Source organism: Hyla sarda, unplaced genomic scaffold (genome assembly GCF_029499605.1).
Source record: "Hyla sarda isolate aHylSar1 unplaced genomic scaffold, aHylSar1.hap1 scaffold_722, whole genome shotgun sequence".
NCBI classification, from domain to species: Eukaryota; Metazoa; Chordata; class Amphibia; order Anura; family Hylidae; genus Hyla; species Hyla sarda.
The window spans coordinates 47,261-61,162 of record NW_026610743.1 but is presented as its reverse complement, the minus strand read 5'-3'; the positions used below and the strand labels follow the sequence as shown (position 1 = coordinate 61,162).

The window sequence follows — 13,902 nt, the reverse complement described above, 5'->3', positions numbered from 1 at the left end:
GCAATGAAAGTAGGAATCTTTCTTTTTAACCCTGTAAGGGGGTGGTGCACTGTACCCGAAGATACTGCCATATCGGGTCAATGCATAGGGCGACGGAAGCAAGCTTCGAAATCGGCCCCCGTTCTCAAAAATCCATTTAATATATGGTCCCCAGATAGGGGACGTATCAGATATTAAACTGATAAGAACAGATACTACACTTGATCTTAGCCAAAAGGCCGAGAAGCGATAACCGTGAAAGGGGCGGGCCCAACAAGGTGCCCTTCATGGGCACTATCACTGCTTGCTGTCAGGGAGGCTGCCAGACAATTTTCCATGCACACTCTGGGCTGGGGGGCAGTCAACCACCAGTACACACAGCAGAACCTAAACCCATACCATTATTGCTAAGCAGCAAGACAGGGGCCCATTGCACTCCCACGGGGCCTTTTTAAATGCAATCCATAACCCGGATTTGCCAGGAACCCTTCTTACTCCTCCTACTTGCATGTGACACTGGGCTTAGGATCTGCATAGGAAACACACACACAAGCACACACCTACCTTTGTTGCCTGCAGATGCCTCCTTGGCTGTCCCCAAACGGTATCAAACCAACACCCACGGGAAGCTGTAAGCATAGAGGACATGCCTGCACCCCATTGGACTTACCTGTGTGGGTTAAACCCGGGTTATTTGACAACCTATGGCGGTGATGGTTCTGCTCAGGCAGAGCAGTGCTGATGCTCCTCATAAAGCTGTCGCTGCTGTGAAGGTTCTAGGTGACATCACAAATCCCTATGGTTACATACACAACAAAGCTGGGTTGTTGTTGTTTACACTCTGCAAGGCCTGTGGAAGTGAGTGACATCATAGCACTGTAGTTCTGAGGGTTCTAGATGGATGCAACAATCTCCTGTTGCTTCTATGAAGGCCATAATAGACGACATCACCAAACAGCTCCATAGTCACATACACAGCAAAGGAGAGATGTTGTTTACACCTAGTGATGTCAGTGGTATTGAGTGACATCACAGCACAGTGCTAAGGCTCCTGGGCCTGGACACAGCAGCGGCTGCAATATCTCAACGGAGAATACGTTTATATATATGTGTGTGTGTGCGCGTATATATATATATATATATATATATATATATATATATATATATTTCTCCGCCGAAATCACTTTTAAACCCATTTCCACCTTTTTTTCCCTTCTCTTCCTCTTACTTTTTTTTCACGTTTTTTTACGTTTTTCTCCTTTTCGCCTCTTTTCTGGGCGTATTATTCTTCTTTTTCTTCTTTTTTTTCGTCTAATGCATACCCCATCAGTGCAGCAATGCTTATTCAATACCGCCAGCAGATGGAGACACTGGGGGATAATTTTCTAAGGATTTATACTGATTTTTCCTGTCTGAATTTGTCGCACAGAAAGTTGCAGGCCAAATATGTGTGACATTTCTGCGACTTTAGCTTCTAGAGCATTTTTACAACATTATACATAGGTGCTGAATACATAAAAAGCGACTGTTCAGCGACAGACAAGTCGCATCGGCTGAAAGTAGGCCAGAATGTCAGTCCATGTTGGAGCAGGTTTAGATACAGTCTAAAGTATAGATCTCAAAGTCTGTGCACAGAATTTAGCAAGGGCCTCGCACCTTCTGATGCATCAGGTAGGTGCACAATAGCATAGCCTAACCCTCTGTACTTTGGTCTATATTGATGCGGGACATAGACAGCCAGCTGATGACCAATCCATTAGTGCAATGGATGGCTGGAAGCATTTGTCTTTGCCTTTGCAATACCACAGAAGCAATGCATGGTCAATGTACAGCAATGACACACCTGTGTGAACAGCCAGGAGACCCCCCCCCCCCCCATGTTATGTTACATAGTTACATAGTTAGTACGGTCGAAAAAAGACATATGTCCATCAAGTTCAACCAGGGAATTAAGGGGTAGGGGTGTGGCGCGATATTGGGGAAGGGATGAGATTTTATATTTCTTCATAAGCATTAATCTTATTTTGTCAATTAGGAACATTCAGCACCCACCCGCTATCAAGGCAGCTGCCTATCATGTCATGCCCTACCTGCACAGGTGTGCTGGCTACTCAAATGATCCAATTAAGGAGGCCATTTAGTCGTCAGCAGCAGCAGAAGTCCTGTGCCTGGACGCTCCAACAGCGGCCAGACACAAGCAGAAGCAGAAGCAGCAGAAGCAGCAGAAGCAGCAGCAGCACCACCTTTTGTTTTTTGGCTGCAGCAGCAGCAAGGCCCACAGGGCTGGCTAGCTGGCTAGCCAGCAAACAGGTAGCAATGAAAGTAGGAATCTTTCTTTTTAACCCTGTAAGGGGGTGGTGCACTGTACCCGAAGATACTGCCATATCGGGTCAATGCATAGGGCGACGGAAGCAAGCTTCGAAATCGGCCCCCGTTCTCAAAAATCCATTTAATATATGGTCCCCAGATAGGGGACGTATCAGATATTAAACTGATAAGAACAGATTTTTTTTTAACTTGACTACCCTTACGGGGGCAACTTTATTAAAAATTAAATAATGTTAACAAAGTTGTGCAAATATGTCAATAAATACAGTTACATATAAATAACATATTTACAACATATTAAAACATAAAATGGGCACTTGGTGGCTTTACAAGATAGAATTCCATTCTTTTAAAAACCATTTTCTAGATAAAAGCGGAAATCTCTTCTTGTCTAAAAGATAGTACTGGTACATTTCATAAAAACAGATAGATAAAATGTCCTTCACAGATAAAACCTCATGCTTGAACAATAAAATATTCCTGGCCTTCCACAGAGCTGCCTTCACACAGTTTATGATCTTCCATGCAATAGTCTCTTGAGTCCGTGTTGGGCATTCCAGGCAACCATAAAAAACCACTGCAATATTTAAGTCTTTTAGTCCAGTAATCCTTTTTACCAGAGGGAGTATCTTTGTCCATATTTTCTGCGAGTAAAAACAAGTCCATATTAGATGGTGCACGGTCTCCTCTTGTCGGCATCCCTCCCTCGGGCAGGTTGCAGAGTTGGATAATCCTCTTCGGTGCTGGAATGCCCGGCATGGAAGACACTCGTGTGCGCAGCTCCAGGCCAGGTCCTTCTGTGAATTAAAAAGATAATTAATACTCAACATCTTCCAAATCTGTATACACTTCTGTTCGTTAAAATTTTTGATGGGAGTCACGGTACTGGTTTCTTTTATTTCCTTTAGTAGTTTTTTGCTATTGCACAGATCCTGAACACTTTTACCTTTAAAATTATATAAGTTTAAAATTTTTCCTAAAATCATGTATTGAGGGGGTAAATTCAAAGAATAAGGGCAACTTAAAACTGTAGAAAACCAGCCGTTCCTCCGCATAAAATAACCAGTATTAAAACGAACAAAATAAGACCAGTAGCTATCTTTAAAAACAGTAGTAAAACACATGCTAAAAAACTTTATTAAAAGGAAAGCTTTAAAATCTGGAAAATCCTTACCGCCCCTGGAGTTCGGTTTTATCACAATTTGTCTCTTTAATTTTTCGCTCTTAGAACTCCAAAAGAAAGTAAAACAAGCTTTTGTTATTTTCTTTAGAACCATTTCGGGGGGTGGGAAAACCAGACTTAAATACAATAAAATAGGTAAAAGCACCATTTTTGTAATTAAAACCTTCCCTTCCATTGTAAGTTCTCGCATGTTCCACATACATATTTTCTTATTTATTTTTTGAGCCACCAAGTCCCAGCTATTAAAACCATTATTAGACTCGTCAAAGGAGACACCTAAAATCTGCACCGACTCAGACACAGGGACGGGCACATCATACAAAGGCATTCCGCCTATGTTTAAAATGTTACTTTTGTTAAAATTGACTTTAAAACCGGAGGCACAATTAAAATATTGAATCTGTTTTAGCGTCTTCTGAAGCGATGGGGTGTCCCTGCAAAACACCGCAACATCGTCCATGTACCCCACTACCTTCGCCTCTAGTCCCCCTCCTCCTGGCAGGGGGACTCCATGGATCTGCTTATCCTTTCGTATTGTACATAAAAGAGGCTCTATTGCGCAAATGAAGAGTAGTGGGGAGAAGGGACACCCCTGCTTCACTCCGGAATTTAAAATCACGCCCTGTGTCTTAAAACCATTTACTAAAATTTTACTAGTACAGTTATCATAAAAAGCTCTAAGAGACAATAAAAAGCCATCAGGTATACCCATTTTCTCTAAAACCTTAAAAAGATAAAAATGTGACACCCTGTCGAAAGCTTTTTCAAAATCTATGGATAAAACCGCCAGCTTTCCTTTTCTTAATTTGGTGTCGCTAATTACATCCTTTAAAAGGTTTAGGTTCTCCCATAAACTCCTCCCAGGCACCCCACAGACTTGGTTTGTATGAATTATTTTATGGATTACGTTCTTTAAGCGGTTAGCACACAGTTTCGCCATTATTTTATAGTCGCAGTTCAGAAGGGTGATTGGTCTCCAGTTTTTGAGTTCCGACCGGTCTCCCTTTTTGAATAGCAGGGAGACATCACCCTTCTTCCATGAGCCTGGGAGGATTTTAGACTTAAAGACTTCCGTAAAAAGGGAGAACAAATCTTCTTTTAAAATACCATAAAAAGTAACATAAAATTCAATGGGTATACCATCCGGCCCAGGCACTTTACCTGTTTTAAAACTCTTGACGGTCTCTAAAATCTCCTGCTCTGAAATATTCTGCAATAAAAAAGACTGTGAGACAGGATCTAAAAAATTGGTGATCTCCTTTAACGAGTCATTCATAAAACATTCATCAATGTGTTTTACATTAAAAAGATCCGCATAAAACTCTTGCACCTTTTTTAAAATACCCTGTACATCATTCACTCCTTCAATGTTTTCTATTAACCTTCTATTTTCATGTATTTTCTTAAAAAAATACCTGGAGCAGGTCTCGTTTTCCTCAAGATGCTGTATTCGAGACCTAAAGATAATTTCTTTTCCTTTCTGCTCCAGGCACTTAGTTATTTCTTTTTTAAGATCATGTACCTCCTTCTCCACCTCCATCCCATGTGCTCTGAATTTGTACAGGGTTTGCAGACGAGTATTTAGGATATTATAAAATTCACGTTTTTCTTTAGCTTTCCTAACCCCAACACGGATAAAAAATTCTTTTATTTTTAGTTTCATTTTTTCCCACCAGATACTGGTGGGAGTGTTGGGGTCTTTTACTCGTCTGCATTCCTTGTAAAAGGTGATAAAATCTGATAAAACCTGCGGATCTTCTAAAAGGGACACGTTTAACTTCCAGGCATTCCTACCAGTTCTCCTTTTAAAATCACTTTTAACTTTAAAATACAATAATTTATGGTCAGAAAAAACATTGGTAAAAAGATCACAGTTAAAAGGCAGTACTTGATAAGAACAAAAAATAAAATCTATCCTGGAGCTACAGCTTGCATTGCTCCAGGTAACACCGTCTTCCTCTGGTACGTTAAAATTACATTTTTTAAAAACATCAGTGAGATTAAAATCTAAAATCAAGTTTTTTAACATAAAAGACGTCTTATCATAGTTCCTACTCACTGCGTTCGAAAAACGGCGTTCTCCCCTTAAAATACAATTAAAATCACCTGATAAAACAAGAGGACTAGAATTGTTAATAAAAAGGGGTAAAATCTCCAACATTTTTATTCTTTCATTCTTATCAGGAGAACCATAAAAATTTAAAAACTGCCATTTAATACCATTAATAAAAGCGCTGACCAATAAAATTCTGCCTGGTAAAATTTCGTTAAAACTCTCAATTAAAACGTTCCCTTTAAAAAGTATGGCGACCCCTGCTGATCTGGACTCATTTGATCCAGACCAGACTGATGGACCGTGCACCCAATCATCTTCATATTCTTTATAATTTAATCTGTGCGGGATGCCACATTCCTGCAGGAAAAGGACGGAAGCAGCAAAAACCGACAAGTAATTAAATAGGGCAACCCTTCTTACTCTGGCGCTCACACTTCTCACGTTCAAGGACAGACCGGACAACTCAGCCATGGGAATGTACAAGAAAACGTCTTACACCTCTGATTCCCCCTCCGAAGCCTCATACCCCCCAAAATCTGACTCAACTGTACGCATAGAGGAAGCAGGAGAGGAGGCACCATCACTCAGCCGACCCCCCTCCTCCATCATGATTGAGGCATAGTTGTTCTCGGGCATCCTGGCAATCAGGGCTCCAGACTCATTGGGTTCTTCCACCTCTTGCCCCTCCATAGGGGTCGGGTGTTCACTTAGTTCCGTCTCTGGTACCTCAGAGACGGTCACCCCTGAAACCTCCTCCTGGCAGGGAGGAGGGGGGGTATCCCCTATGGGGACCTGTGGAGGAACGTCACTTGGGTTCCCTGCATCCGCAGGTACTTCCATCGGCTCCCCCTGGACCGCCTCCGAATAGAGTCTTCTGGAGCCCCTCCGCCTTTTAACCTTCACCTCTCCACCCGGATCATCGCTCTCAGGGGGACCCTGAGCCAGAGGTTGCTGAGGAGCGGATTCGGCCGCCGTCCGCTCCTCTCTTAACCCAGCATGCTCCTGGGGGCCAGTTTTTTCACCACTTGCACGTTTTTTGGCCATCCTCTGCTCTTTAGGGTCCCCTCCTTTTGCCTGAGGGGGGTCTTTCTCCTTCTCCATCTCACCGCTTACCTCTTGTGGGGGGGTAATCACTGGCTCTGCTTGCCTCGGCTGGTGTCCCGGTTGCTGTCCTTGCTGCCTCCAGGGTTGCCACTGCTGCTCCGTCCTATGTCTGTGGGGACAAGAGGAGAAAAGGTGACCGAATTGTTGACAGAAATTGCACCTCCCTCCTCTTGTGCATTTCTCTGTCTCGTGCTGTGTGCTACCACATTTTTTGCATGTACTTTCACAGTTTTCTTTTGTGTGTCCATATCTGTGACACTTCCTGCAGTAGCTTGGCATCCCCGGATAAAAGAGGTCGCCACACATATTATTTATTTTAAAACGAGCTGGTGGTAGTTGTATTCCCCCTGGCAATCTGTCATCTTTTTTGCATGTAACCTGAAATCTCCACTTAGATGTCCAGATGCCACAGCTGTTCATGATTTTTCCTCTGCACTCAACCTTACTAAAATAGACTTGTAAAAATAACTCAACATCGTGTAGGTTGGCGAAAGGGGAATACATCTTTACTACCACCAGCTTAATATCGTCTAGAACGTGCTCAATAATCCGGACACCCTGAAGCTTTTTGTCTTTACTCGCAGCAGCTCTGGTAACAAAATCTCTGTGGATGCCATTTTGTGTGAACGTCACATCAAAAATTTTACGCTTCGGGTAGTCCTGGATTGCCAATATCTCGCCCTTCTGTATTCCGAAAACTCCTCCGAGCACGTCCTCTACTACGAATTTCAAATCGTCCGCCCTTTTGGTATCATCCGTGAGAATGACTCTCACGGTGTTTTTGATCCTTGCGTATGCCGGCACAGAACCTGGATCCGGATCATCATCCATGGTTCTAACCTCTCTCCACCCGAAGGTCTTGAGAGGCGATCGCTACTCGTTACCCTGGGACTAGGCCCTCTCCCCAATAGCAACAAGTGGGTGAAGCCCAGGCAATAAACCTGGGCGATCCCACAAGGCCGAGGAGAGGGGTACCCGAGTACCTTCTGACCAGATCTCCTGTATTACTACACTTGATCTTAGCCAAAAGGCCGAGAAGCGATAACCGATAACCGTGAAAGGGGCGGGCCCAACAAGGTGCCCTTCATGGGCACTATCACTGCTTGCTGTCAGGGAGGCTGCCAGACAATTTTCCATGCACACTCTGGGCTGGGGGGCAGTCAACCACCAGTACACACAGCAGAACCTAAACCCATACCATTATTGCTAAGCAGCAAGACAGGGGCCCATTGCACTCCCACGGGGCCTTTTTAAATGCAATCCATAACCCGGATTTGCCAGGAACCCTTCTTACTCCTCCTACGTGCATGTGACACTGGGCTTAGGATCTGCATAGGAAACACACACACAAGCACACACCTACCTTTGTTGCCTGCAGATGCCTCCTTGGCTGTCCCCAAACGGTATCAAACCAACACCCACGGGAAGCTGTAAGCATAGAGGACATGCCTGCACCCCATTGGACTTACTTGTGTGGGTTAAACCCGGGTTATTTGACAACCTATGGCGGTGATGGTTCTGCTCAGGCAGAGCAGTGCTGATGCTCCTCATAAAGCTGTCGCTGCTGTGAAGGTTCTAGGTGACATCACAAATCCCTATGGTTACATACACAACAAAGCTGGGTTGTTGTTGTTTACACTCTGCAAGGCCTGTGGAAGTGAGTGACATCATAGCACTGTAGTTCTGAGGGTTCTAGATGGATGCAACAATCTCCTGTTGCTTCTATGAAGGCCATAATAGACGACATCACCAAACAGCTCCATAGTCACATACACAGCAAAGGAGAGATGTTGTTTACACCTAGTGATGTCAGTGGTATTGAGTGACATCACAGCACAGTGCTAAGGCTCCTGGGCCTGGACACAGCAGCGGCTGCAATATCTCAACGGAGAATACGTTTATATATATGTGTGTGTGTGCGCGTATATATATATATATATATATATATATATATATATATATATATATTTCTCCGCCGAAATCACTTTTAAACCCATTTCCACCTTTTTTTCCCTTCTCTTCCTCTTACTTTTTTTTCACGTTTTTTTACGTTTTTCTCCTTTTCGCCTCTTTTCTGGGCGTATTATTCTTCTTTTTCTTCTTTTTTTTCGTCTAATGCATACCCCATCAGTGCAGCAATGCTTATTCAATACCGCCAGCAGATGGAGACACTGGGGGATAATTTTCTAAGGATTTATACTGATTTTTCCTGTCTGAATTTGTCGCACAGAAAGTTGCAGGCCAAATATGTGTGACATTTCTGCGACTTTAGCTTCTAGAGCATTTTTACAACATTATACATAGGTGCTGAATACATAAAAAGCGACTGTTCAGCGACAGACAAGTCGCATCGGCTGAAAGTAGGCCAGAATGTCAGTCCATGTTGGAGCAGGTTTAGATACAGTCTAAAGTATAGATCTCAAAGTCTGTGCACAGAATTTAGCAAGGGCCTCGCACCTTCTGATGCATCAGGTAGGTGCACAATAGCATAGCCTAACCCTCTGTACTTTGGTCTATATTGATGCGGGACATAGACAGCCAGCTGATGACCAATCCATTAGTGCAATGGATGGCTGGAAGCATTTGTCTTTGCCTTTGCAATACCACAGAAGCAATGCATGGTCAATGTACAGCAATGACACACCTGTGTGAACAGCCAGGAGACCCCCCCCCCCCCATGTTATGTTACATAGTTACATAGTTAGTACGGTCGAAAAAAGACATATGTCCATCAAGTTCAACCAGGGAATTAAGGGGTAGGGGTGTGGCGCGATATTGGGGAAGGGATGAGATTTTATATTTCTTCATAAGCATTAATCTTATTTTGTCAATTAGGAACATTCAGCACCCACCCGCTATCAAGGCAGCTGCCTATCATGTCATGCCCTACCTGCACAGGTGTGCTGGATACTCAAATGATCCAATTAAGGAGGCCATTTAGTCAGCAGCAGCAGAAGTCCTGTGCCTGGACGCTCCAACAGCGGCCAGACACAAGCAGAAGCAGAAGCAGCAGAAGCAGCAGCAGCACCACCTTTTGTTTTTTGGCTGCAGCAGCAGCAAGGCCCACAGGGCTGGCTAGCTGGCTAGCCAGCAAGCAGGTAGCAATGAAAGTAGGAATCTTTCTTTTTAACCCTGTAAGGGGGTGGTGCACTGTACCCGAAGATACTGCCATATCGGGTCAATGCATAGGGCGACGGAAGCAAGCTTCGAAATCGGCCCCCGTTCTCAAAAATCCATTTAATATATGGTCCCCAGATAGGGGACGTATCAGATATTAAACTGATAAGAACAGATTTTTTTTTTTTTTTTTTTAACTTGACTACCCTTACGGGGGCAACTTTATTAAAAATTAAATAATGTTAACAAAGTTGTCTAAATATGTCAATAAATACAGTTACATATAAATAACATATTTACAAGATATTAAAACATAAAATGGGCACTTGGTGGCTTTACAAGATAGAATTCCATTCTTTTAAAAACCATTTTCTAGATAAAAGCGGAAATCTCTTCTTGTCTAAAAGATAGTACTGGTACATTTCATAAAAACAGATAGATAAAATGTCCTTCACAGATAAAACCTCATGCTTGAACAATAAAATATTCCTGGCCTTCCACAGAGCTGCCTTCACACAGTTTATGATCTTCCATGCAATAGTCTCTTGAGTCCGTGTTGGGCATTCCAGGCAACCATAAAAAACCACTGCAATATTTAAGTCTTTTAGTCCAGTTATCCTTTTTACCAGAGGGAGTATCTTTGTCCATATTTTCTGCGAGTAAAAACAAGTCCATATTAGATGGTGCACGGTCTCCTCTTGTCGGCATCCCTCCCTCGGGCAGGTTGCAGAGTTGGATAATCCTCTTCGGTGCTGGAATGCCCGGCATGGAAGACACTCGTGTGCGCAGCTCCAGGCCAGGTCCTTCTGTGAATTAAAAAGATAATTAATACTCAACATCTTCCAAATCTGTATATACTTCTGTTCGTTAAAATTTTTGATGGGAGTCACGGTACTGGTTTCTTTTATTTCCTTTAGTAGTTTTTTGCTATTGCACAGATCCTGAACACTTTTACCTTTAAAATTATATAAGTTTAAAATTTTTCCTAAAATCATGTATTGAGGGGGTAAATTCAAAGAATAAGGGCAACTTAAAACTGTAGAAAACCAGCCGTTCCTCCGCATAAAATAACCAGTATTAAAACGAACAAAATAAGACCAGTAGCTATCTTTAAAAACAGTAGTAAAACACATGCTAAAAAACTTTATTAAAAGGAAAGCTTTAAAATCTGGAAAATCCTTACCGCCCCTGGAGTTCGGTTTTATCACAATTTGTCTCTTTAATTTTTCGCTCTTAGAACTCCAAAAGAAAGTAAAACAAGCTTTTGTTATTTTCTTTAGAACCATTTCGGGGGGTGGGAAAACCAGACTTAAATACAATAAAATAGGTAAAAGCACCATTTTTGTAATTAAAACCTTCCCTTCCATTGTAAGTTCTCGCATGTTCCACATACATATTTTCTTGCTTATTTTTTGAGCCACCAAGTCCCAGCTATTAAAACCATTATTAGACTCGTCAAAGGAGACACCTAAAATCTGCACCGACTCAGACACAGGGACGGGCACATCATACAAAGGCATTCCGCCTATGTTTAAAATGTTACTTTTGTTAAAATTGACTTTAAAACCGGAGGCACAATTAAAATATTGAATCTGTTTTAGCGTCTTCTGAAGCGATGGGGTGTCCCTGCAAAACACCGCAACATCGTCCATGTACCCCACTACCTTCGCCTCTAGTCCCCCTCCTCCTGGCAGGGGGACTCCATGGATCTGCTTATCCTTTCGTATTGTACATAAAAGAGGCTCTATTGCGCAAATGAAGAGTAGTGGGGACAAGGGACACCCCTGCTTCACTCCGGAATTTAAAATCACGCCCTGTGTCTTAAAACCATTTACTAAAATTTTACTAGTACAGTTATCATAAAAAGCTCTAAGAGACAATAAAAAGCCATCAGGTATACCCATTTTCTCTAAAACCTTAAAAAGATAAAAATGTGACACCCTGTCGAAAGCTTTTTCAAAATCTATGGATAAAACCGCCAGCTTTCCTTTTCTTAATTTGGTGTCGCTAATTACATCCTTTAAAAGGTTTAGGTTCTCCCATAAACTCCTCCCAGGCACCCCACAGACTTGGTTTGTATGAATTATTTTATGGATTACGTTCTTTAAGCGGTTAGCACACAGTTTCGCCATTATTTTATAGTCGCAGTTCAGAAGGGTGATTGGTCTCCAGTTTTTGAGTTCCGACCGGTCTCCCTTTTTGAATAGCAGGGAGACATCACCCTTCTTCCATGAGCCTGGGAGGATTTTAGACTTAAAGACTTCCGTAAAAAGGGAGAACAAATCTTCTTTTAAAATACCATAAAAAGTAACATAAAATTCAATGGGTATACCATCCGGCCCAGGCACTTTACCTGTTTTAAAACTCTTGACGGTCTCTAAAATCTCCTGCTCTGAAATATTCTGCAATAAAAAAGACTGTGAGACAGGATCTAAAAAATTGGTGATCTCCTTTAACGAGTCATTCATAAAACATTCATCAATGTGTTTTACATTAAAAAGATCCGCATAAAACTCTTGCACCTTTTTTAAAATACCCTGTACATCATTCACTCCTTCAATGTTTTCTATTAACCTTCTATTTTCATGTATTTTCTTAAAAAAATACCTGGAGCAGGTCTCGTTTTCCTCAAGATGCTGTATTCGAGACCTAAAGATAATTTATTTTCCTTTCTGCTCCAGGCACTTAGTTATTTCTTTTTTAAGATCATGTACCTCCTTCTCCACCTCCATCCCATGTGCTCTGAATTTGTACAGGGTTTGCAGACGAGTATTTAGGATATTATAAAATTCACGTTTTTCTTTAGCTTTCCTAACCCCAACACGGATAAAAAATTCTTTTATTTTTAGTTTCATTTTTTCCCACCAGATACTGGTGGGAGTGTTGGGGTCTTTTACTCGTCTGCATTCCTTGTAAAAGGTGATAAAATCTGATAAAACCTGCGGATCTTCAAAAAGGGACACGTTTAACTTCCAGGCATTCCTACCAGTTCTCCTTTTAAAATCACTTTTAACTTTAAAATACAATAATTTATGGTCAGAAAAAACATTGGTAAAAAGATCACAGTTAAAAGGCAGTACTTGATAAGAACAAAAAATAAAATCTATCCTGGAGCTACAGCTTGCATTGCTCCAGGTAACACCGTCTTCCTCTGGTACGTTAAAATTACATTTTTTAAAAACATCAGTGAGATTAAAATCTAAAATCAAGTTTTTTAACATAAAAGACGTCTTATCATAGTTCCTACTCACTGCGTTCGAAAAACGGCGTTCTCCCCTTAAAATACAATTAAAATCACCTGATAAAACAAGAGGACTAGAATTGTTAATAAAAAGGGGTAAAATCTCCAACATTTTTATTCTTTCATTCTTATCAGGAGAACCATAAAAATTTAAAAACTGCCATTTAATACCATTAATAAAAGCGCTGACCAATAAAATTCTGCCTGGTAAAATTTCGTTAAAACTCTCAATTAAAACGTTCCCTTTAAAAAGTATGGCGACCCCTGCTGATCTGGACTCATTTGATCCAGACCAGACTGATGGACCGTGCACCCAATCATCTTCATATTCTTTATAATTTAATCTGTGCGGGATGCCACATTCCTGCAGGAAAAGGACGGAAGCAGCAAAAACCGACAAGTAATTAAATAGGGCAACCCTTCTTACTCTGGCGCTCACACTTCTCACGTTCAAGGACAGACCGGACAACTCAGCCATGGGAATGTACAAGAAAACGTCTTAAACCTCTGATTCCCCCTCCGAAGCCTCATACCCCCCAAAATCTGACTCAACTGTACGCATAGAGGAAGCAGGAGAGGAGGCACCATCACTCAGCCGACCCCCCTCCTCCATCATGATTGAGGCATAGTTGTTCTCGGGCATCCTGGCAATCAGGGCTCCAGACTCATTGGGTTCTTCCACCTCTTGCCCCTCCATAGGGGTCGGGTGTTCACTTAGTTCCGTCTCTGGTACCTCAGAGACGGTCACCCCTGAAACCTCCTCCTGGCAGGGAGGAGGGGGGGTATCCCCTATGGGGACCTGTGGAGGAACGTCACTTGGGTTCCCTGCATCCGCAGGTACTTCCATCGGCTCCCCCTGGACCGCCTCCGAATAGAGTCTTCTGGAGCCCCTCC

At 42.3% G+C, this 13,902-nt stretch overlaps 2 non-coding genes and 2 pseudogenes across 2 annotated transcripts; all 4 read right to left on the bottom strand.

Annotated features, from left to right (window-relative positions):
* Positions 1-39: 39 nt before the first annotated feature.
* On the bottom strand, positions 40-230 carry LOC130344544 (U2 spliceosomal RNA). The gene has a single exon (XR_008883447.1). It is a non-coding gene; the product is annotated as a U2 spliceosomal RNA (small nuclear RNA).
* Positions 231-2,331: 2,101 nt separating this feature from the next.
* On the bottom strand, positions 2,332-2,522 carry LOC130344527 (U2 spliceosomal RNA). Its single transcript, XR_008883440.1, has one exon. It is a non-coding gene; the product is annotated as a U2 spliceosomal RNA (small nuclear RNA).
* A 5,038-nt stretch (positions 2,523-7,560) lies between these two features.
* On the bottom strand, positions 7,561-7,693 carry LOC130344536 (U2 spliceosomal RNA; annotated as a pseudogene).
* A 2,097-nt stretch (positions 7,694-9,790) lies between these two features.
* On the bottom strand, positions 9,791-10,003 carry LOC130344529 (U2 spliceosomal RNA; annotated as a pseudogene).
* Between the last annotated feature and the right edge of the window lie 3,899 nt (positions 10,004-13,902).